Source organism: Phacochoerus africanus, chromosome 3 (genome assembly GCF_016906955.1).
Source record: "Phacochoerus africanus isolate WHEZ1 chromosome 3, ROS_Pafr_v1, whole genome shotgun sequence".
NCBI classification, from domain to species: Eukaryota; Metazoa; Chordata; class Mammalia; order Artiodactyla; family Suidae; genus Phacochoerus; species Phacochoerus africanus.
In genome coordinates, this window is record NC_062546.1 from 146959433 (window position 1) to 146984717 (window position 25285).

At 39.4% G+C, this 25285-nt stretch overlaps 1 long non-coding RNA gene across 1 annotated transcript in view; it reads right to left on the reverse strand.

The window, feature by feature from the left end:
• Positions 1-7851: 7851 nt before the first annotated feature.
• The window catches only part of LOC125122229 (uncharacterized), a 75534-nt gene continuing 58100 nt past the window's right edge, over positions 7852-25285 (reverse strand). Inside the window, exons 2-3 of the long non-coding RNA XR_007133733.1 lie at positions 8573-8651; positions 7852-8112 (exon numbers count right to left, since the gene is read on the reverse strand). This is a non-coding gene — a long non-coding RNA (uncharacterized LOC125122229). The remainder of the gene's footprint in view (positions 8113-8572; positions 8652-25285) is intronic.

The following is a 25285-nucleotide window of genomic DNA, read 5'->3' on the forward strand; positions in this document are numbered from 1 at the left end:
CCATCATTGTAGATTTCTCTTGTCTCAATTTCACATGCTGCCTCAGATTACATCCTTGTAAATGCCCTACACCTCCTACCATTTTATAGGAGGCCAAGGATCTTAAGACTCCTTTCCTGATTTCCTCATACTGCATGGACCAGTGCCTCAAACATTTGTTGAAACGGTGGGTTTGTGATGAGCATAGGACACTCCAGAGACAACCAGAGTCCTTTTGGATTTTTCATAAGAAAGAAGCAGTTCTTTTTACTCCTTTGTGGAATTGTTAAATTAGATGATGTAAGCCCAAAGCTGTCTACATTAAGGAGGGAAGTGTTTGGGATGAAGGAGAAAAGCAATAAGGCTAATACTTGGGAAGAGAGAGAGTAAGGGAGAGAAGGCAAACCAATGACATCATGTGGGTCAATGCAGTCACAAGGTAGCTCCAGCCACAGACTTCCCCAGATCAGGGACCCAGTAAGTCTTCTTTGATGTTCTTGCTTGTTTGAGGTAGGTTTCTATTCCTGAGAATAAGAGTTTTTACCATTTACATATGCTGAGGGGCTTATCATGTTTTGAAGCATAAAAGATAAAGTTACCCTGAATACATTCCTGTGTTTCTGAACATCTGTGAGGCGTAACACACGTTCTTCTCAAGACTCTTGCTATTCTTGCTTCATTTAAGATGAGGTATTTGACAAACACATCAGATTGTTTGGAAAGTGCTTATTATCCACCCTATCAATTATTGATAAGGGACTTAAATTTCATGAAAAAAAGTCTATAGAATGGTGAGGCCATTACACTACATAGAACTGTACCCTTTCCCAGCCCCCAAATTTGGGGGACTTCTGAGCCCCTTGACCAATTCAAATGTTACATTTTTAATGGCCCAATGAGGCAGCTTAGAGTAGCTCTACATGCCTCAGAAACCAGGCGGCAGCTTCTAATACATGGCTCTTCTGCTTCTTAATAAAAGGAAATAATATCCCCAGAAATCCTACAGACCATTGCAGAGAAACCAACCCTGCTCCTGCTGCCAAGGACTTCAGAAGTGCTCTGCTTAAAAATTCATCAGTCTCAAGTGCAGATTCTAAAGGAGAACAGGTCATACACTCTTTATACCTTTTAAAATGAAGTTGAGGAATAGTTCCCACCACCTGGCATCATGACAGTAAAATCTAAGAGTTGTATCATTTTCAGAAGGTCAAAGGGAAATGCCTCTGGCTAATTTAGAAATAGAAATGGCTATACTGCTGCAACAATAAGTCAATTCTAAATGGATAAAGATACTTTTTTTTACAACATTGTTTCGGAAATCCTTTTTGTCCCAGATTTAAACCAAGACATACTCATCAAGTCTCTACCAATACACAACTGATGGCTTTGGAAGTTTTGCTGTGAAATGTTCCCTCACAGGAAGTGCCAACATATCAGTGGAAGGGAGGGTGAAAATTCTCTTGGGAAGAAAGTGGTTCATATCTCTAGGAATCACAGCCTAAAGCATTCACACCTTGAGAAGAGCCTGCAATCTTAAAACTGTCACGTGATTTTTCTATGCATTTTCTTGGGAAGATGGAAGAGGCATGAGTATCCCTCTCTCTGGTTCTACTCATTGAACCAAATCACATGGAAATTTTGAAAACAATAATAAAGAGTCTGAAAACCTAATCAAACTAGACACCCAGTAGCCAGTAGGTGACCCCAGTTGGGCAGGTCCTGAAACTTAATGGTATCCTGAAGCTCCGAGGTTACTTCTGACCAAGTCACAGGGACACCACTCATGATCAAAGCCTATAATTATTCTTCTTGTATTTTATGGCTTGCTGGAGGAATTTGTGTGTGTGTGTGTGTGTGTGTGTGTGTATGTGCACAAAATTTGGCTTAAGTTTATCAACAGATGATACTCTCCAAATCTTCTTCTAATACCCCATGGGCATGCTTTCTAAGATCCTAAGGATGCTATTCAGTTTTTAAGTGTTCCATACTTTCAAACCAATCAAGGAAAAGCTTTATGGCATATTTACGGAAACACTGAATCACTTCAACGCATCCAATATCAAAGGAACATAAAGAAATGTGAGGTTAGATATTCCAAGGCCATATACCTTATTAGAAAACTAGCTGGGTAACTTCAAGCAAGTTACTTAACCTCTCTGAGCTCCAGTTCCCTCATCCATACAATAGGAATACTCACAGAACCATTCCAAGGGTTTAATAAGACATAATATATGTGAATGAAAATAGCACAATACGTGGCAGCCAGTAAAGTTTTAGTAAATACAGTTGCCATGTGTCTGGTTTTAAACTAGACAGTCCAAGATTTGAGTTTTCCTTCTGAGAAATAGATTAAGAAAAGACCAGACATATAAATATAAATGTAAGTGCTATTACTACTGCCATGGCATGTCTTGTGCATGCGTACTGGAGCTCTCTCTCACTAGGACAGTTTGTCATGAGGAATGAGAGAGTGCTCTTTACCAAGACATGCTTCATGCAACACAATTCGGGAGAATTTGCCTCGTGCTTTGCCAAGTAACAAATTCCACTGCTCTGCAGGCCAGGTGAAGGGGGCAGGACCTGCAGTGGTTCTCAATGTTTCCTTTTACAGGTGTAATTCCTAACAGTGTGGGCCTCTGTCGAGCTCTCATTTTCCTCCCATCTCCTTGTTCTCTTTTTCAGTAAGAGATATTTGGCAGTTTAATACTTACGAACTAACTGCTTAACAATCAAGAATATTGAATTTGTAATTCAGTTCCCAAATCGCTTAAGAAAAAAGTCAACATTTTTTCTAGTAAGAAATTTATTTTACCAAAATTATACTTAATTCTTGTCATTAATTCACAGGCGTTCTGGACAGGTCGGCACAGTAACTCCTATGTCCATATTCCCTTGAGTTTGGACTTTGCCTGAAGATCCCTGCTCAGGAAAGCCCAAATGACCTATAGTTGCCTGCAGGTGGCACCCTCCATAAGATGAAAGCGTGGTCATGATTTCTAGGCCCACTTGAGACTGAAATCCAGTCAACTTTTCTGGCCTGGCGATACTTACCAATTAGTGTTATATATCACTTTTACCAAAGACAGACAAGCCTTGTTGAACGTCTTCATTGCCAACTGGAAAAGCTGTGCCACACTGTTGAACTCGACAGCCAAGGCTGCTTTCTAGAATGTCAAACAGACATTGATTTCTAACCTAATTTTAACACAGGCTTCAGATTGTTTCCAAAGGCATCTCTCCTGGTAGTGCTGGGCCCTTGATTATCCTCAAAATACCAGAGACATCAAGTGCTCTCTTCTCAAGAAGAATGTGACCTATAGAACAACCACACTGAAGCTTTAAACCCTTCCCAGGAGTGAAGCTGAAATTTCCAAACGATACGGGGTTGTGTGCTTACTGTCTGTACTGAACCCAATCTTGGGAGATCTCCTTTCTCAGGAAAAGCCCACTCTCTGAGTTACTGCCTACAAACCATCTGCATGTATTCAAGCTTAGAAGAGTGAAGTTGGATGTAGTCCCCAGATTCTGTGATATCTCTGCCACTGCAGGTTTTTAGGTCCCAGGATTTGACTGACTCACTTTAGACTAATTAGGTTGAACAATTAATTGTTCAGGATGCCTTGTGGATTCATGTCTTTAACTGGGATGAAGAAGGTTTCCAATATGGCAAATACTTTAGGCATTCAACAATTACACAAACTATCCAAATTTGGTTATCTTTCAAAAAGGGCATTATATGAAGACTGCGTGGTTTTAGAATCTGACATCATGCCATCGTTAGCACTTCCACAGAAATAAGGGAAGTAGTGTTTTGGTCAGTTTGAGCTGCTATGACAAAATGCATAGACTGGGTGGCTAAACCATAACTATTTATTTCCCACATTCTGGAGGTTGGGAGGTCTAAGATCTAGGTGCCAGCAGATTTAACATCTAGTGAGGGCCTGCTCCCTCGTTTATAGATGGCAGCATTTCTTGCTATATCCTTACATGGCAGAGAAAGAAAAAGTTCTGGTCTCTCTTCCTCTTCCTAGAATGACACTAAATCCATTATGGGACACCAAGCTCATGATCTCATTTAAACTTAATTGTCTCCCAGTCTCCAAATGCCATCACACTGGGGGTTGGGGCTTCAACATATGAATTGGTGGTGGGGGAGGGTGGGCAGATACAACAATCTGTAACAAGTAGAGAGGAAAGAAGACTGGAAGGTGTGTTTGTTGGCTTAAACTGTACTCTTTTTCATTCTAATATAATTTGATTCACATTTTATTATAAAAGTAATACATGCTCATTATAGAAAAAATGTTGAAAATGTAGGAAAAGAGGAAATCATCCGTGAGTTTAATCAAAATTATGTAGCTTTTTTGAACTATAGGACTTATCAGTCCTTTCATATGCAAATATATGATACATCAAGAATGGTTTTCTACCAACCACCTACTCATAGTACCAAGAAACACAGCTTGGGAGATGCTGTTCTAGGGAGTGGTCATAGTTTAGGATATAATTATACACTGTGTTAACAATTTTCCTAAGTTCTTCCTTGGGAATTATTTTGCTGGTGAGATGGAATTATTTTGAGAAGGAGATGGAAAGCTGCAGTTCACACCACTGAGTAAAGAGCCCATGGAGAGTCAGAAGTAGGATGACGATGAAGACAGCAGGTGATTGGTCCCAGGATGACAAATATTACTTGCATCATAACTGGCCCAGGCAGGTACTATCTTTGCAAGTAAAGAAGCTCCTGTACACAGGCCTGTGCCTTGCTCCGAATTTCTTGTTTTTCTCGTTTACGTATTTTCTCATTTACATATTCTTTCTCATTTACATATTCTTCATCCCTTCACTTCCAAAGCCCGTTGTGGGAAAAAACTCAGCTCTGCAGGTACTTGTTGGGAATTACATACTAAACACTAATAATCCCAATGTCCAGCTGAGGATTTCCATTTCTACCCGCCTTTAAACTACACCTTTTGCGCAGGTGACTCACCATTTAATACAAAATAGATCTCTTTGCTTGTTTTTTCTTTTTTGTAGCATATTAGAAAGTTTTACAGCATATGGTCCCATGTTCTCTTTTACTGATTCTTCACACCCACATCTTCTCTCACCTTAACTTTCAAAGAGACTCCTCTAAATAGAGGTATCCGTGCTAACATCTGGGCCAGCCATTCTGGTGTCCTAGCAGTAAGAGGCAGACTCTTATCAATACCAAGAACTCACATCCGTGAAGTTGCTTCCACGTGTCTGACACCATGCAAAACTCATCATATAGATTATCTCATTTAATCCTCACCCAACCCAACCAAACCAAACCAGATGTTTGCAATCCTCTTTCTACAGGTAAAGACACCTAGACTTGGCAACTTTTCCACAATTTCGCAGTGGTAGAGCAGTGTTTTAATCCAGGGCTATCTGACTCCAAAACCCACACTTCTACCCACTTTTCTTATAATTACAGTCTAGAGCAGTGCTTTTCAAAGTTTGGTCCCAAAACAGCAGCAGCAGTAGCAGCACCTGGGACTCTGCTGCACATGTAAATTCTCAGGCCCCACAGACCTTCTGAATCAAAAACTCTAGAAATATATATACAATGGAATATTATTCAGCCATAAAGAAGAAAGTAAATTTTGCCTTTTGTAACAACATGAATGGAACTTGTTATGCTAAGTGAAATAAGACAGAAAAAGGCAAATAGTCTATGTTCTCGCTTACATGTGAAATCTAAAAAAAAAAAAAAAGAACAACAACAAAAAAAGCCAAACTCATAGAAATAGAGAGTAGAATGGTGGTTGCCAGGAGCTAGGGCGTGGGGAAAATGGGGAGATGCTGGTGACAGCATACAAACTCCAGTCTATAAGAGAAACAGAATCTGAGGCTCTAACAGACAGTATAGTGATTGTAATTAACAATACTGTATTATATACTTGAAAGCTTTTAAGAGAGTAAATCTTGGTGGACATCATGGTGATTGTAATTAATAATACTGTACCCTTGATACAATAATACTTGAAAGTTATTAAGAGAGTAAATCTTAAATATTATCACCACAAACAAACAAACCAAAGTCATAATTATGTGAGGAGGTGGAGGGGTTAACTAACCTAATAATGGTTATCACTTTGCAATCATTACATGTATCCAATCATATTGTACACCTTAAACTTGCATGTGCTTTATGTCAATACTATCTCACTTAAGCCAGAGAAAAAAAGAAACTCTAGAGGTAAGGCCCAGCAACCTGTGTTTTAACTAGCTTCTAGGGGATTCTGATATATGCTAATGTTTTAAAACAACTATTCTGGGAACCAAGCAGGAAGACTTTAGGTCAAAGCTGAAGGATAATTTTCCGGTGGGATCGTTAACACTAGGGTGGGCCATCTCAAAAGGCTGACCTGGGATCTCCCTGTTTGGCCCTATTGGGTGGGAGGGCCCTGTGTCTTCAGAAGGGCCTCCCTTTTATCTTTCCTCTCCAAGTACAGAGCACCACACCACCGAATCTTAGAGCAACAGCTCAGCACTCTCAACACCGCCCGAAAAATCTCACACTTAAAGTTTACCCTAACAAAGAACAGGATCGTCTGACCCCATGTTGTAGGCGCTGGAAAAACAATTGGCAGGAACAGGGAGGGTGTCGTCACTTTCTCCCTCACACTTGCCCTGTGCAGGGGATGCCATATATTAGCGGGCATTTCACATCGGCTAATTCAGATTCCCCTGTCAGACAAATCCCACCTGTGAGCACCGCTGTCCACACCATATAACACCACATAGATCAAGAGTGGGGAGAGGCCAAAGTCATGAACACCATAGCTTTCCATAAAAGTTAATTAACGACAGAAGCATATTGCTGGGAATGGCAACACTGCCGTGATTTATAGCTCAGGAAACCCCAACTGTAGGGACATGCCTTTTTCTTTTTCCCAGCCCCAGCTCTACCCATGAGTCTACTCACCCCATTACAGTAACTTTGTGAATCATTCACCAAGTTAGCAAGAACGTAGCATGGAATCGACAAAAATTAATACAGCAGCTGGACATCCAACACACATCCCAAGAGAAACAGACCGCCCCATGGATGCCGCTCTGTTCTTTCCTAGCCCCGTATCTCAACATGTCTTCACACTTCAGTTCCCAACTGTCACCCCCCAAGAAAAGGATTTCCCCGAGGAACTCTTGCTGCTAAAAGGCCTCTGGAAACTCCTTCCCCCCTTCCCAGCCATACCACCCCACACAGACCTGGGCTGGCCACTAGGAAAGTAACACACCACCAATAGATCATTACCGCTTTAGGAGGCTGAGGAGCACCATGCTGCAAAGCGCCCCTCTGGCTTCAATTTCTAGAACAGTGTTCTTAGTGTCCTCATCTTTAAAGTGGGTCCAACAAAACTCATCTTTGAAGGCTGCTGGGAGGGTTGAAGCAATCTGATGTGAGCTGAGCAGGACCCAGTGCCACTAGGGCCAAACAAACCTTTGTGGTGTGATGGCTTTTCCTTCGTTCTCCCCTGACCATGGGAAAGCCATGTGCCCCCATAAACCCAGACTAGTATTTTCCACACACCCTGTACTTGTGTCCACACAGATTTCAGAAGCAGGTGGTCTGAAGGTGATGCAACTTTTTATGTGTGAGCATTTTCCTGAGGACAAGGTCTAGGGCTTTCAGTTCATTTTCCGAGGTACTCATGACCACTGCAATGTCTCAGGAGGGGAAAGAAAGAAAACTGTACCCTGGAAATGCTCAGGAAATAAGAACACACGCTTACGCTGGAGAAGACAGTTTCATGTGTTGGAAAGAGTATTGCACTGTGAATCACATGACTGGCATTTTAATCTCCTCTCCCACAAATGAACAGGCAAATCTGTTCTCAGAGCTCAGTTTCCATTTCTTGATGTTTGAAATGGACATCATGGCGACTCCTCACCTCACTTCATTCAGTTGTGGGCATCTTAATAGGTAACAGATGTGAAAGCATCTTTTCAAGCAGAAAACACCACCCCCGTAAATGTATGAGACTCAAGTTCACTTGCCTCATCAAGATTCCAGTGGATAAACAGCTTCACCAACTGGCCATAGTGGTCCACAAAATTAGGAGGAAAATAACGATGGAGTGAGTTACGTTGTTCTTTTTGTTTCTGTTTGTGTGAAAGAACATAGTTACCTCTGGAAGAACTTTTTAAAAGAAGCAAGCAGAAATCCTTTGTAGGAAAGGGAAATCTGTATATATGGTTTGATTTCTCCCGACCCACTACAATCCTTAGAACTCCCCAGCATCCATCCACCCACGGTTTGCTTTAATTGCATGTCACTGCTAACTTCCTTGTAAAGAGACAGGCCTCTGCCATTCCTGCTAATTATCCAAATCGCCAGCCACTGTGTGTGGGCTTACCTAAGGCTTTTAACCAGCAGTAATGTCACTAAATCAAAGCAAGTGGGAAGCGTCCCTGTTGGAGTGACTCTAATAAATGCTACATGACATTCCTTGAGAACCATTTGGAAATATTCTCTCCAGAGTTACACCAATTCCAACATGGGAACTCATCAGTTAAAAGCAGTCATAACCAGAAACCCACGTGTAAACCATACATCTCTTACCTCCTGTTCCTAAAGGATCCACTTTTCATCTGGAAGGGACATGTATTTGGCAATCTCTTTTCAGGCCTAGCCCATCCACCTGAGAAAGAATATTATATAGTTCAGTACAATTATGTAACTAGCCCTGTAGCTTCCCCAAACCCAGCATCAGTGGATGCTGGCACTGATAATAATAATAATAATAAAACACCATTCACTGAGGTTTTCCTACGTGCCAATGTCACGTGAACCTCCTTCGAAACATTATCTCACTTGATCAGCACAACCTTGTGTATAGCTACTGTTCCCAAAATATACCTGTGAACACTGAGGTCTCGAGAGCTTAAAGGTAACTTGCCTAAAGTATGAGAGAAGCGCTGAAGACAAACAGAGCATACGTGGAACTCACAAGGAGACTGTTGCTGAAGAGGCTGAGATAAACTGCTCTGAATCCCATTATTTATGAATATAGTTGTGTTATTCCACTCATATATTTCTGTTTAAAAATGAACTAAAAAATTTAAGTATCTGAAAACATGAGTTCCTCCTATTTCCAACTTACAATGTAAAATTATAGAAACTGGAGAAAAGATTTGGTATTCATGAGAAATAGTATTTTCTCTATTTCATCATTTTACCATGTAGCTCCATATTTTTAAAATGTATGTTGCATGTTTTTGATTTGTGTTCTGGCAAACATGGGTGGGTTTGGCTCCCGAAAATTAAAAACAATGTACGTAAGTATGTATAAGGCTGTCTGCTTATAGTCCAGACACTTTCTTATGTGCATGTTGTGTTAATAAAAAGTTCCAAAACTGTATCTATGTGTATCTGTATATTCATGTTTCATCACTTTTTTCTATACCTTCTCAAAGTGACCATGAAGCTGTTACTACACCTTTTAATTTTCCCTGGAACAATTTTCCTTTACAATGAAAACCTGGGGAACAGCAACTTCGTAAATCTCCTGGCAAATCTTTGTTGACACTAAAAAACCGTTATCTTCCAGCCACACATCGTCTTGAATCCCTGATCCAGAGACCTGAGCAGTTCTCTGTTTAGTAGTTCTTGCTTAGAAAGTCAAAAGGGAGTTCATGACAAATAGAAGAGGGCGCTACTATTTTTTCGGTTGACCCTGTTATTTGGGCAAGCACAGTGTTCATCCACAGGATACCAGGTAGGGAGGAAAGTTGTTTTCCTGAGATGATGGGAAATGCCTGGGAAAACTGTCCCACCTGCCCATCCAAATGGGGTTTGAACAGAATACTTCCTAGGAAAAGTACTTCTTCCTGTCCTAAACCCTGTAACCCAGGTTTTTGTCTAATCTTTCATCCCTCATCCCCCATCGCCAATCAGAGCAACAATTAGGCACAGTAATATTTAAATGATTTTTTGAACAGTTAAACCAAAGCCTCGGTTGCTCTATTTAATTCACATGTTTACTCACTTCTAATCAGCTATGATACGCTAATTCTCATCTATTTTAGTCAATGTTACCGGCATGAGAAAATTATCTATTAAAGGACAGAGATCAAGTAAATGTAGCTCTGTGGGCAGTGTTTTAGTAGCTAGACTCAGCTGGTGAAACAAAGACCCACCTACTACCAAAACAAATAAATAGCAATAGCAAAACAGTGCTCCACATAAGAGAGATATTTGAATACAAGCTGTCTGGGGCTGGTACAGCAGCTCCACATCATTAAGCACCCAGGAATTGTTCATCTTGTTGCTCTGCCCTCCTCAACAAGGGTCATCCATTTCATGGTCTGTGATGGCTATTTCAGATGTCACTGTCACGTGCACACTATAGCCATCGGCAGGAGGAAAAGGGAAAACGGAGGATATATCTCTTTTTCTAAGGGCATAACCTATAAATGGAATACCACACTTCCATGTACCTCTCATTGGCCAGAATATAATCACATGGCCACACGTTGCTAAAAGGGAAGCTGGGAAATGCGGTTATTAGTCGGGCAGCCATATGCTCTGATAAAATTTGGAGGCTCTACTGCTAAAGAAAGAAGGAGAATGGATATTGGGAAATGTATTCATTCATTCATCTGTGGATTCATTCATTCATAAACACTGGATGCCTACTTAATGCCTGGAACTGTGCTTTTGTTAGGAATACACCAATGAAATGCCATCCTCTCATCCCTACCTCAAGGGATTTATCATCTACTGAGGAAATATACATGGAAACAAACTGTTAAAAAACATGGGAGTTCCCGTCGTGGAGCAGTGGTTAACGAATCCGACTAGGAACCATGAGGTTGCGGGTTCGGTCCCTGCCCTTGCTCAGTGGGTTAATGATCCGGCGTTGCCGTGAGCTGTGGTGTAGGTTGCAGACGCAGCTTGGATACCGCATTGCTGTGGCTCTGGCGTGGGCCGGCGGCTACAGCTCTGATTAGACCCCTAGCCTGGGAACCTCCATATGCCGCGGGAGCGGCCCAAGAAATAGCAACAGCAACAACAACAACAACTACAACAACAAAAAAGACAAAAAGACAAAAAAAAATTGCTCTACTGGGATTATACACAAAGTACAATACTCTGCCTAAGAGAAACCAAGAAAGCTCAGAGGATGCAGCCTTTGCACTGACACTTGAAGACAATAGCTATCACATAGTAACAATAATAACAGGATTTCTTTTCAAGCACTGTTCTAAATCCTGTATGTGTATTAATTTATTTAATCTCTCCAGGACAGAAACTATCATTCTTCCCACTTTACAGATGAGAAAACTGAGGCACTGCAAGTGGTGGAAAGTGAGATGATGTGAACATGTATAGTCTGACTCCAGAGCCTATATGGACTTTCATGAGAAGGAAAGAGTTCAATCTTAAATTTCCCAATAGTTTTTGGCAGATAAAGGAAATGGAATGAAAGAAGGAGAGAAAATGAAAGATGAGAGGCTCTCAGAAGCCCACATAAAACATAGTATGATGCAACTCAACATGCAATACAAGTGTCCTGACTTCCAGCTTTCTCTCTGAGGAGAGTGGTTCTTGAAGTATATTCTAAGGATACCCTGGAGGATGACAAGGACCTGTGGAAAGTTCTCCCAATGATAGTTTACCAACTACATCACTCTATTTGTTCCTTTATTCAAAAAGTTTTTTTTTTTTTGATTTACTGAAAATCAGACATCAATTCAACACCCTCCTTCTATAACCAACATGATAATTCCCTTAATTCTAGGGTCGTATTGTTTGTGTTGGCATGTAGGGAAACAATTTTGCAGTTGGAGGGGTCCACAACCTAGGAGAAGGTCCATTTTCATTGAAATCAATGATGCATTTAGAGAAGCTCTTCTGCCTCATGATCCTGCCACACAAAAGAGAATTCATTCATTTGCAACAGTTATTTATTATGCTCTTGCATTATTCTAAACAGACTGTCTTCTATTTAAAAGGTGCTGGCCCTAAAAGATGAAGGGGAGAATACATTCAATGAAAGCCTGGCATATTTCAGTGTGTTTCAATGAATCTCTTTTTCTCCTGTTTTCTCCTGGTCATTTCCCACCCTTGATTAGTAATTTTACACCCTAGTAGTAAAATATGAAATACTTTTTAATACTGCCGTGGTGGTAAAAGTGCTTAGTTTTTATGATGTGTCTCCAGAGATAGATCTTTAGCAGTATATAGTGAGGTTAATTCAGCATAAAATAGTATAATACCTTTCTTATTTCTGTTCACTCATTTAGAAATTATGGGACGAATTCTAGCGAAAGGTTCACCCCACTAACTGGAAACTAGTATTTTAAAAGGTTGAGTTTCTCCTATTCTCTTTAGAGAGAATTCTCTTTAAAAGTATATCCAATCAGCTTTTAAAAAGTCTAACAAAAAAGAGTTATTTCCCATTTTTGTTTTCTCAGATTTCTGGGAGACAGTACCATTACTAAAAGCTTACAATCGCTGGAGATGAGGGTCCCATCCAGATAACCAGCTACTCACCCGGGGCAGGATCTCTCTTTGCCTGAGTCCTTGTGAAATGAGATCTAGAAACGTAACAATCCCTGTCCACTCTGCCCTTTTATGATGATACTAATAACCTTTCCTTTGGCCTTATTGTTCAATTGTGAGGGGCACAGAAACAAAGTTAGCTACTTAGGAACACAGTGTGAAACCAAGACAATAAAAAAAGAAAAGAACAGGCACTGTCTTCCTCCTTCACTGGGCTAACTTAAAACAGACCCTGCCCACTCTGCTGCCTGGGGGCAGCGACACCCACCCGTGCAGATGCAGTTCCCTCCCAGAAAGTCACAGCTTCCTGTCTCCCAATCGGTGCTGGCATCAGACAGGGTAAAACGAAAGTAAATTTCATATATGCAATTATGCTCATGCTTCCTAATATCAGCACTTAGAAAAGTCCAAATTGGCCTTGTACAATAAGCTACGTTCTAACTTAATCTCACAGTCGCTTCTAATTTCAATCTCTAATGAATGCTTGGCACTCCTGTGCTTCCTTTCATAAAAAGACTAAGTTCCTGCTTCTCACTTCATAAAAATGGCAAGAACAAGTTAACCTTTAGCTAATATGGATAAGAAAAGGTTAATATGAGTAGAACGAAAACACAATTTCCACACAATTTTAATTTTACAGTGAAATCCAAAGCTCTTTAGACTAGATAATTGTTAGTTTTTCTGGGTACTTACTGCATTACCCCACTTGGAAACCTATTAAGAATTAAAAGTAAACATGTCAAACAAGAACTGTTCCCTAATTAATACTAAGACATGTATGAAAACATTCTTGAATATTAGGCTTAGTAGTATTGTATATTATACTATCCTTGCTTATAAAAAGTTAAATGTTTCTTCAAATGAGAATGCAGACCAATAAAGATAGTTAAATATGCAAAATGCAGCAATCCATTTGACATACACAAACCAGTTCTAATAATGTTACATTGCCTACCTGCTTTTTAAAGATTAATTAATTCTAACTACCCTCCTGTGAGAAAACTGATAAACAAGTTGATTAACAGAGAAGTTAAAATATATATATATATAACATAATGCAAGGTACTGCACCTGAGGTCAAAACTCACTCAGTTGTGACAAAGAGACTTTAATTCCTAGTCTGATTTCCAACTGCATTATCCAAACACTATGTCACAAAAAGACAGAAAGAAAATGACGCAATGCTTCACAAACTCCAAGAATTTGCTGCTGGTGTTTAAGAGCAGAAACTAAAACCAACCATAAATACATAAAACCCGAGTAAACATACTGATCTCTTAAACTCTGACCCAACCTTAACCCAAGTATTAATGATTTTCTCTCAGAACTAAACCAAAAAAAGATTAAAAAAAAAAAAAAACCCAAGACCCAGAGCCTACATTTCTAAAACATCAAAAGGCACCAAAGTACAGAAAACTGGTGTGTGGAAAGGGTTGTGGGGAACCTCTCCTGATGGGGCCCTGTGCCTTGATCTCCATCCCATCCTGGAACCTCCTGAGGGACTGTCGAATCTCTGAGCATGACTTCCTGCCATTCTTCACATCCTTGTCCCATTTTGGGACATGGTGTGGCTAAGTCTGATGAATTAAAGAATAAGGAAAATGAGGGTCTATAACTTTACTGGGGAGGAGGTGGGACTCTAGGGACACCCCAATTTTAGGGAGAAGTTTAGTCGAATAGACAGACTACAGTCTTCCGCCATCTATAATACAGCAAAAATGTGCTACCACATGGCACAAGGTAAAATAATATGTCCCCCACTTCCAGACTACACACTCAGGTAAAAAAACTGATGCACTGGTGATGCTTGGACAGCAACAAACACTGATTGTGGGATAATTCCACGTAGGTTAAAACTCTTGTTTTTTTTAGGTATTTCATAGCCACTTGTCAAACTAAATTACTGTTCCCAGACACCAAACAGTGTCCTTGTGTCTGAAAAAGCTAACATGTCTCTGAAAGTGCCTATCATGGTTACATGCTTACCACACCTAAAAAGTCTGCAGCCTATTAAGGAAAACACATGTAGAATGGCAGGAGGCGGGTGGAAGAAAGAGTATTAAGACAGGTTTTAAAAGTCATAAAATGCAGGTCTCATTCTTTAAGTCATTAAAAGACCCATAGCAGTCTGCTGTTTAATACAGTAAAATATAACAATGAGGACCGTAACAGTTTAGCCATATCAGAGTAGGATAGAGAAATCAAATGACATGCTAGGTAAAGTCTTCTGAAGGACACAAAACCCAGAGATGAGGAATAACCTTGGATGACCTTCAACAGTTTGCTTATACTGTAAAGGGGAACATCCACTTTAACCTCCAACAAGGAGGAGTCTGCAAAGTTATGCCTATGGACACTCTTCTCTAAGGTCTAGACTCAAAGTTCCAAATGCAGACTGGACCCTAACCATCCACTAGAGAAAAACAAGTCACTGGATTCCCAGTCTTTATCCTCTGGGATTTGCCCATTTATCAGAGGTGAGAGCAAGCATTTTACAATAAAGGCGAAATGTGTGGTTTAGGAAAATCTTTGATTTAAAGAAGTAACAGTTTTCAAATTAGCCACAATCCTGTTAGGACATGACTTTTTTTTATGTTTTTTTTTTTTGGTTGTTTTTGTTTGTTTGTTTTTGTCTTTTTAGGGCTGCACCCAAGGCATATGGAGGTTCCCAGGCCAGGGGTCAAATCGGAGCTACAGCTACCAGCCTATACCACACCCACAGCAACTCGGGATCCAAGCCATGTCTGTGACTTACACCACAGCTTACAGCAATTGCCAGATCCTTAACCCACTGAGCAAGGCCAGGGATCCAACCTGTGTCTTCATGGATGCTAGTCAGATTCGTTTCCACTAAGCCACAACAGGAACTCCAGGGCATGACTTTATGAGTTGGGAGGCAAGATAGAGAAAAGAAGTACAAAGATTTTTGTACCTTCATTCTATCTAAACTAATTAATAATAATAACAATAATACACTCCCGAATGACTCATTCCCTGATAGTCAACAATAGGCACGTTCACTGAAGAATAAGTCTATTATTACTATATGTTCTATGATAAGGAAAAATTAAACGCTACATTAAATCTTATAAAATTGTGCCTCTTACAACCTTTTATAACTGAAGTGTTGAAAATCCTATACACTCTTTCAAGAGGAAAATCTAAACAGTTTTCTGTCAGTAACAGCAACATACAGTAGTCTGGAACCTCCTTGAAGTTAATTGCAGCACAGCTCACTAATGAAACTTTCCGTCTATTAAATCTTAACAGGCATAACTATAAAAATGGCGCCAAGCTTTCTCCTGCTCTGGAATGTCCCAGCCAGCACTTTGTGACTTTTACCCTTTATCTTTGTAATTACTGTAATTATTGCAAAGTTGGAACAGATTCAAGACCCAAGAATGTATTTTTTCCAAAAGCCACTATATATATATATATATGTATGTATATATATACACACACTCAGGAATGGGAAATATTTGAGATGGCCTACAAGAGGGGCCAGATAGATTCATTTTACTTTAGAACCCATGTTAGAGTCAAGGACTTGGATTATCATTGAGTTCCAGAATACATAGATTAGATACCAGTAGCTTCTACAGAACTGTGAGTTCTTGGTAAACTGATTTATATTTTATTTTGGATAATTTATATATTAATAGAAGTAGTTTTATAAATAATGTAAGGATGGAAGAGAAGTCAAAATTATTACTTCGAGTTTTATAGCCTAACAAGAAAATGTTCCCCCTTTTTTATATGTCATCCATCTGAAAACAGGCATTATTCTTAATCAGTATTTCGATGTCTTTGGATGAAAACCAAAAGGAAGTAACAGATCTTTTCTGTATTGCTTGTTCTCATGAAGAACAAAATCACTTTTATTTTGCTGTCTCTAAATGGTCCCTATGCCCCCACAGTGGAAGGAGGACATAACTCCTGCCACCAGTTCTGATTTGCTTAATTTTGTATCATTTCTTCCTAATACTAAAAAAAAAAAAAAAAAAGTGCTTTAGGGTAGCGCTCTAGGAAGTACAATTATTTTGTTACCAGTTCCAAGCCATTGTCCTAAATAGTGGCAGCTAGAGAAAGGAAATATCCCACTAAGAGCCAGTTTGGGGGCCAAATGAGGATGGATTATATGCATAATGCATTGCAGTTATCTTTATAAATTAATGCTTTGCTGCAGGATAAATGTATTTGCAGTCCAATGCCCAGTGGGCATTTTATTCCATTTCTATTTTCTCTTCACTAGGCAAGTTGGAGCCAAAAAGACAGCATGTACATATATAGTTTTGGCTTTGATAACTAGGACATAAAACATGTTAATTAACTTCTGAAAAGTAAGTTTTGATTAGTTTTATAATATCTGCCTGGCACCTCAGTGATAAAAGGGGATTTTTTGAATGACCCTGCAGACCAAATTTTCACTTCAGTGGTCATCATTTCCCATTTTATGTATTATATGGGCACCTCTTTACAACGTAATAGTCAGCATGACATAGGTTATCTACTAAAGCATGGTGTCTCTTGGTGTAATCAGTACATGGACCACCTGCATCATAATGACCCAGGGAGCTTGCTAAAAATGCAGATTCCTAGGCCTGCTGTAGCTGACTGCCTCAGGTAGACGGTAGAAAATAGAGATCTGTTTTACTAAGCTTCCAAGTTCATTCCAATGCACTAAAACTTGAACACAGCTGTATCAATGGAACTTCAACATGATTTGTTACCTTCAATTGTTCCACTTATAGTATCATCTTCTTTAGCAACTAATATTTTCACTTAGCCCCTACTGAGTGCACGACATTAACCTGAGGGATGTGAGCGTTATAAAAGTGGTTTAGTGGCAGGTCTGCCCTCTCGGTACTCACAAACCAGTTGGAAGGATAAATCAAAGATAAACAGAAACACAGCCTAGCATGTAACAAGCCCAAGTAACAATAATAGTAAGAGTGATCACTTATTGGGCTCATAATATGAGGTCTAATTATACATATTTTCTCTCCATTTCTCATTATCCTAGGTAGAGGATATGATTTTTCTTTTGTTACAAATAAAAAATTCTAAGCTCAGGAAGTTCTACTGACTTTCCCAATGCCACTTAGCTTGTAAATGAGAGAGGTAGAGTTGACTGTAGACCCAGTAACCCCCAGGCCCATACTCTTCCAGCCCACCATGCTGGCCTTACTAACAGGAGCCCAAGTGGAACAAGGCTACAATTTCATTCTGTTCTCACTGATTTCTGAACTTAAACTAGCGATATCAAAAACAAGGCTATGGGGCCTCCGTGAATGAAGAATGAAGCAGCTTATGTCCCAAGACGTGTACAGGATGTGATTTACTCATAATATAACCCCATTCATGACAGAGCAAGGGTATTACGGTGCAGTTTTCTGTGTTTTGCTTCCAAGAACACAGTATTTTGTAAAAAACTTAGGTTTATTGCAGCCAAGAGTACAATTATCTGAACTTAGTCTTTTCTAAGCTGTAAGCATTTTCTGCTAATTCCTTAACTTTGGGCAGATAGAGGCCAATTGTAATTTGAATTATTAAAGAAGCATAATTCTTTTCCAAATGCTGCATTACACTTAAAAAAAATCTTTCTTGAGATTCTTAAAGGCATGGTTTCTCAAAAGAAATAAACAAAATAGAGCAAAAAAAAAAAAAACAAAAAACAAAAAACAAAACCCAAACCCCAACATATCCAGAAATTAACCACACAGAAATAGTAAGTTAAATAGTTCAAAGGAATCCTATACTATCAAAATTCAACTGTTAATATTAACACAATCCAAATTAATTTTTCTGTGTTTTACCTTGAAAGCATTAAGTAAAACTATTCTAAAGTCTGGTTTTAGTGGGCTTTTTAATTATATTTTTATTTTGACGTAATTATAAATTCACACGGAGTTGTAAGAATAATAGATCTCATGTAAGTAAAGGGGTAACATTTTGCAAAACTTTATACAACACCACAGTCAGGATATTGACACTGAAGTCAAGTGACAGAACATCTCAATCATCATGAATCCAGATATTGCCCTTTTATAGCCAAACCCACCTCCCTCCCACCTACACCTCCTCTTTAACCCTTGGCAGCCACTAGTCTAGTCTCCACTTTATAATTTTGTCATTTCAAGAATGTTATCTAAATGGAACAATACAGTATGTAACCTTTTGGCACTGGCTTTTTTCACTCTGCATAATTCCCTGGAGATTAATCCAGACTGTTCTGTATCAATATATGTTCTTTTTTATTGCTGAGTAGTATTCCGTGGTTATGAATGTACCCACTGAAGGACGTTGGGTTGTTTCCAGTTTTTGGTTATTGCAAATACAGCTGCTGTTAACATTAATGCACATCTTGTATGGACACAGCCTTAAATTCTTTGGGATAAATGCTCAAGAGTACAATTGCTAGTTATATGATAGTTTCATGTTTAGTATTTTAAGAAGCTGCCAATCTATTTTCTAGAGTGGCTATAACCACTTTATAGTCCCTTCAGCAACGTGTGATAATCCAGTTTCTCTTCATTTTCACCAGCATTGTTGGGTGGAATATTCTACAAATGGTGATTAGATTTTGTTGATTGATGATGTTGTTTAGTCCTTCTATAACCTTGCTGAATTTCTGTCTAGTTGTTCTATCAATTGTTAAGAATCCAACTATAATTGTGGATTTTTCTATTTACCCTTTTAATTATATCAGTTCTTGCTTCACATATTTTGCAGCTCTGCTCTTTGGAGAATAAACACTTAGGATTACTGTGTCTTTTTAGTAGACTGACCCTTCTATCATGTTTCTGTCTCTACTAATTTTCTTTACCCTGATATTAATATATCTACTCTTGCTATCTTGATTAATGCATGAATGGTATTTTTTCTATCCTTTTACTTTCAACCTGCCTATATAATATTTGAAGTATATTTTCATGCTGTATGTAGATAGCATATAGTTGGGTTATCTTTTTAGTCCACTAAATATACTAAATGATATATTTAGACCATTTACATTTAATGTAATTACTGACATGTTGGTTAGTGCTTAAAAATGCCATTTTATTTTTGTTTCCTGGTTTTTTTTTTCTTGCTTTTTTTTTTTTGTTCATTAGTTGATAGGTTTTTCTTTTTCTGAACATATTTTTAGATTCTATTTTGATTTCTATATATATAACATTTTTTAATTTATCCCTTTGTATAATAGCTTTTTCTGTGGTTGCTCCAGATATTACATGAAATGTACATAACATCACAGTCTACAGGTGTCAGGATTTCACCAGTTTGGATAAAGTATAGAAATCTTACCTCTCTTTACATCCTCTTAATCACCTCAATTTAAAATATTATTGCCTTAAATATTCCTCAGGATATATTCAAAATATTGGACATTGGTATAATTTTTGTTTCAATCATCAAACACAATTCAGAAAACTCAAGAGGAAAAGGAAAGCCTACTGTATTTACACATATTTTTGCTTACTGTGTTCTTCCTCCTCTCCTGGTGTTCCAGAGTTTTGTCTTTTATTATTTCCTTTCTGTGTAGTGACCGTCCCTTAGCCATCTTTTAAGATAGTCTGCTGAAGACAAATTCTCTCTCTCTCTTTTTTTTTTTTTTTCATTTGAAAATGTCTTGATTCCCCCTTCATTCCTGAAGGATATTTTCACCAGGCACAAGATTCTGGACTGATGGTTTTCTCTCAGAACTTGAAAAATTTTGTGGTACTTCTTTCTTCACATTTTATGGTGAGAAATACAATGTTATTTGAATTGCCTTTTACCTATAAATAAGAAACTGTTTTCCTATGGCTGCTTTTAAGATGTTTTCTTTGATTTTAGTTTTCAAACATTTAATTATAATATGTCTTGGTATGGCTTTTTTTGGCTTTATCTTGACTGAGTTTCTCTCAGCTTCTTTAATCTGTAGGTTTATGTCTTTTGTTAAATTCAAAAAGTTACAGGTCATTATTTCTTTGAGTACTTGTTTAGCCTCACCTTCTCTCTCCTCTCACTCTGGAACTCCAATGACATGAATGTTAGATCTTCTGTCTTAGTTCCATAGGTACCTGAGTCTCTGTGTATTTCAGTTCCCCACCCCTTTCTCTTCAATCTATTTTCTTTCTGTCATACTGATTGGATTATTTTTATTGTTCTAGTCTCCAGTTCACTGGCTCTTTCTTTTGTCTTCTCCATTCTGCTGATGGGCCAATCACTAAGCTTTTTATTTCTATATTGTATCTTCTAATTTGCCACTTGACTTTTCCTGATATCCTCTATTTCTTTGGTGAGACTTTCTATTTCTCTGTGAGGCCTTCTATTTTTACATTTGTTTGTACCACATTCATAACTGGTCATCAAAGTATTTTTATCATGCCTACATTAAAATCTTTGTCTGATAATTCTAACACCTCTGTCATATCAATGTTGGCACCCATAGTGAGGTAAATGGCAGAAATCCCCCCAAAAAAGATATATCCACATACTAATTTCTGCGAATGTTACCTCATTTGGGAAAAGGGTTTGTTGCAGATGTAATTAAGGATCTTGAGTTGGAGAGATCATCCTGGATTATCCAGGCAGGACTTAATCTAGTTATAGGTGTCCTTATGAGGGAAATACAGAAGAGCATGCAATGTGTGCATGGAAGCTGATATTAGAGTGATACAGCTATAAGCCAAGGAATAACTGCAATCACTAGAAGCTGGAAAGGGCAAAGAACAGACTCTTTCCTAGAACCTTTGAAGTGCATCCCTGCTGACACCTTAATTTTGTATTTCTGGCCTCCAGAACTGTGAGAGAATAAACTTCTATTGTTTTATGCTAAGTTTTTTAGGGATGATGTTACAGCATTCCTAGGAAATTACTATAGCATCTACTTATTGTCTTTTTTCATTCAGTGTGAGATATTTCTGGTTCTTGGTATAAGAAATAACTTTCAATTGAAACCTGAACATTTGCATTTTAAGTTAGAAGACCCTGGATCTTATCTAAACTTTCTATCTTAGCTGGCTTTTTCTGACACAACGAAAGCAGGGGATTGCCTCATTATTGTCAAGTGGAGGTAGAAGTCAGGCCTCCACTGACAGCAGAGGGTTGAGGGCATGCTGGCTCCCCTTGTGGCCTCCACCATCACTGCAGTAGGAATGACCTCATTTACCCCTCGGTGATGGTGAAAGTCCTGATGCTCCACTGGAAGAGTGGAGTCTTTTTCTGACACTACCCCAGTGTGGAACAGAAAGAAGTCTTATTACTGTGATAGGGAAAGGAAGTTCTGTCTCCTCACGTGGTCTCCAATGACACTTGCAGGGAGGGGACTTTGAAAAATCTCAGCTCCCTACTTGGCCTTCTCTGACACCACCCTGGAACAGGGAAGGGTGGGGGTGGAGGGAGAGGACCAGATTGAGGTGACTTGTTACAGCCTAGGAAGGAGGGAAGTAACCCGCCCAACCTAGCTTTTGCTGGCATGGGTGGGAGTGCAGCCACAGTTTCCTCTTTGATGTTTTACTAGAGTAGAGTGGTTATTGTCTAAACATTTTCTGTCTTGCTAGGCTGCCTTTTCCCTGGCTCTTTAACTAGAGAGAGCAGGCTTTTGTTGGGTCTATGTTTGTGCCCCTTGGCATTTCTGGGTTACAATGCCTTCTTCAACTCCAAAACGGGGATATAAAATGCAAGAGAAACCCAGGAACTCACCACCATGTTTTTCCTGGGGTTGCAAATTCCCTAGATGATCTGCCTCCTCTTTCTATCTCTCAGAGTCTTTTTAAATAATGTCTAGGGTTTTCAGTTTTGCTAAGCAGGAGGAATACAGAAAAAGATATCTACTCCATCTTCAGGAAATGGAAGTCTTAAGAGTCAGCCTTAAATATTTTTGTTTGAAAACAAAAGCCTCTACAAAAAACTTTACAACCTTATAGCAAAGTAAGAGATAAATGTTTCCTCACAGGCACTCCCCTCCATATCAACCCACAGAGGAAAATAAGTCAAGCATCCTTCCTTGCAAATACAAACATATGCCTATATGGGGACCCTTTCTAATCCTCATGCAAAAGATTGGTCAATTCAAATTTGTGATAATTCAAAGGCTTTATAAGGAAAAAAATAACAAAAGTAAAAAAAAACACAAAGGATATATCAGAAAAATTATTTATAAAATATAAAGGAACTAATATCTTTAATTTACAGAAAGTTCTTAACACTTAATAACAAAAAATAAGGAAAAATAGGCCAAGAATATGAAATGGCAACTAAAACAACAAATTACTAAGAAACACATACCAAAACAGTTTAATCTTATTGATGATCAGAAAAATTCAAAATAAGAGATATTATTCTTTAGTTATTTGTATTCATTTACTTAAATACTCAATAAATACTTATTGAGCAATGACTATACCCAGCATGCCAGACAATGAAATACAATTGAATAAGACAGATACATTCCCTGCTCTCCAACACTATCAAGAAAGGCAAATCTTGAACTGGTGCCAGTTGTGCTGCATTTTATGCTGGTAGAGGTAGGGAGAGCTATGGGAACACTTACCAGGGGGTGAGTCAAGCTTAGGGGCCAGGAAAGGGCTCCTAAAGGAATTGGTATTTAAGCTGGGAGGTAAAGGAGGGACAGAGGGGACCTAGACACCAAAGGTGGGGTATGCTACAGCCAGAGGGACTAGCATCTGCAAAGATGCAGAAGTCAGAAAAAGCATGGGGACATTTGAGGAACTGAATGAAGCTCATTGTAAGTGGAGCACAAAAATAGGAGGGAGCTGAGAAGAGATGCAGCTGGCAGCTAGCTCAAGGTCAAATCGTGGCCTTAGAGCATGTTTAAGTGTCTGGGTATCATCCTTAGGACAAGAGGAAAGTGTTACATCAGGGCAGCTTTCATTGCTAGACTATCCAACTAGCTGCAGGACAAACTATGGATTGGAATAAGCCTAGAAGCAGAGAAGGCAGCAAGGGAATTTCTGCACTGGCATAGGAGAGAGGATGTGGTGGCCTGGACTCTCTGATGTCTGTGGAATGTAGAAAAGAACTAAAGGAGATGACGGGAATTAGTGATTGACTGAATAGGTGGGAGGGGCGGGGGAGTGAAAAGTCAAGGTCCACTTCCAGGTTGCTGCTTGGGTAACAGCTTAGAGAGCAGGGCCATTTACCGAGAGAGGGAACACTGAGGAAGAAGCAAATCCGAGGGAGGAGGAATGTGTGATTTTTGTTATATTGAGTTTGAGCGCCCTATGGGATATCCAGGTAGGAACTCAGAAGGTAGTTGCATGTATTTGTCTGGAGCTTGGGAGACACATCTTCTTCCTGTTGCCCCAGGATGGTTGAGATGGCGCACGGAAAGTGAAGAGTAAGAGCCCAGGCCCAGGAACAGAGCCATGAGGAACATGAACACTGAAGGACCAGCAGAAGAGAAGAAGTCAGCAAAGGAGGCAGTGAAACAGCCCGCAGAGAGGGAGGAGGCAAAAATGCGGGCATGCCACCAATGCCTCCACAGCAAACTGGCATGATTACTTACCTGCATGTTGGGACCAGGATTCCCTCCTGTCGAGGTTCCTTTGGAACGAAGGTGTTCCCTGGCTTTGCCTATCATCTGCCCTGTGCTCCGTCTCAAGCTTCCTGAGTAGAAAGCAGTCCCTTGACCAGAAAGGTGAGGCCAGTCATATCTTCTAAGGTAGGCAAGACAGCTGAGCATTTAAAAGAAACAAGGACCACTTCCTGTCAGAATGTCCTCTGTGAAAAGAGGAGTGAGATCCCTGGGGAAGGGAGAAAGCTCCTGCCACTTCCTATAAATAGGGCAGAGCAGCACTGAAAGATAATTGAGCCAAATCAACACGAGGGACCCAAGAGATCACTTCTGCACGGGGAAAAGGGTGAAAGCGAAAAAAGGGGAGACAAGAAAAAAAGTAGTAATAATGGTGCAACCTGAAAACAGATTCAAATTTTTCATGCAATCTCTGGTTTTCGTTTCATTTTTTAGATCATTAAATGAGACAAAGTCTTCCTTAATAAAATGATTCTGAATTCCTACGCCGAGACTCTGGTTTACATTTTCATTTCAGTTTGCCTCCAGGACATTTTTCTGTCTGAGTTCTCTTCTCAAGATTGGTTCTTTGTAGACACCACAGACCAGTATTATGACAACAATAATAATAGCAGCTGACATTTATAAGCACTTACTTATAGACTTTGCCTCTGCAAGTCTCTTTACATAATTTATCTAATTTAGTCCTCCCATTAACCCTATGACATAGGCATTTCATGCTTTTTTTTTTCAATGGATTAATCCAAATGACTCTTTTTTTTGGCCACACCTGCAGCATGTGAAATTTCCTGGGCCATAGACCCAACCTGCATTGCAGCTGCGACCTGTACCACAGCTACAGCGATGCCGGATCCTTAACCCACTGCACCACTAGGGAACATCCTTTTCATGCTTTTTATGAGACTAAACCAAGAGAGGTCAAGTAATTTACCTACGATCACACAGGTTCTAAGCAGCTTTTATCAGTACCAGCTAGACCCCCACATGTGAATCTCTGGGACTTTTTCCATCTGGGAACCCAGTCTGGAGAGATGGCAGCCAAGTGTTTCAGACACACCTAGACAGTGACACCTCCATTAAAGAACTTCTAAGGGCTGGTTCCGTTTCTCCAGGTGAAGGGTTCCTAGGATATCAGGTTATGCTCTGGGCAAATGATAGAGCTCACTCTCTGGAGCCCAAGTGAACACACCAAATCCCTCTGTGATGTGATGGAGCAAGACAGGGAACTG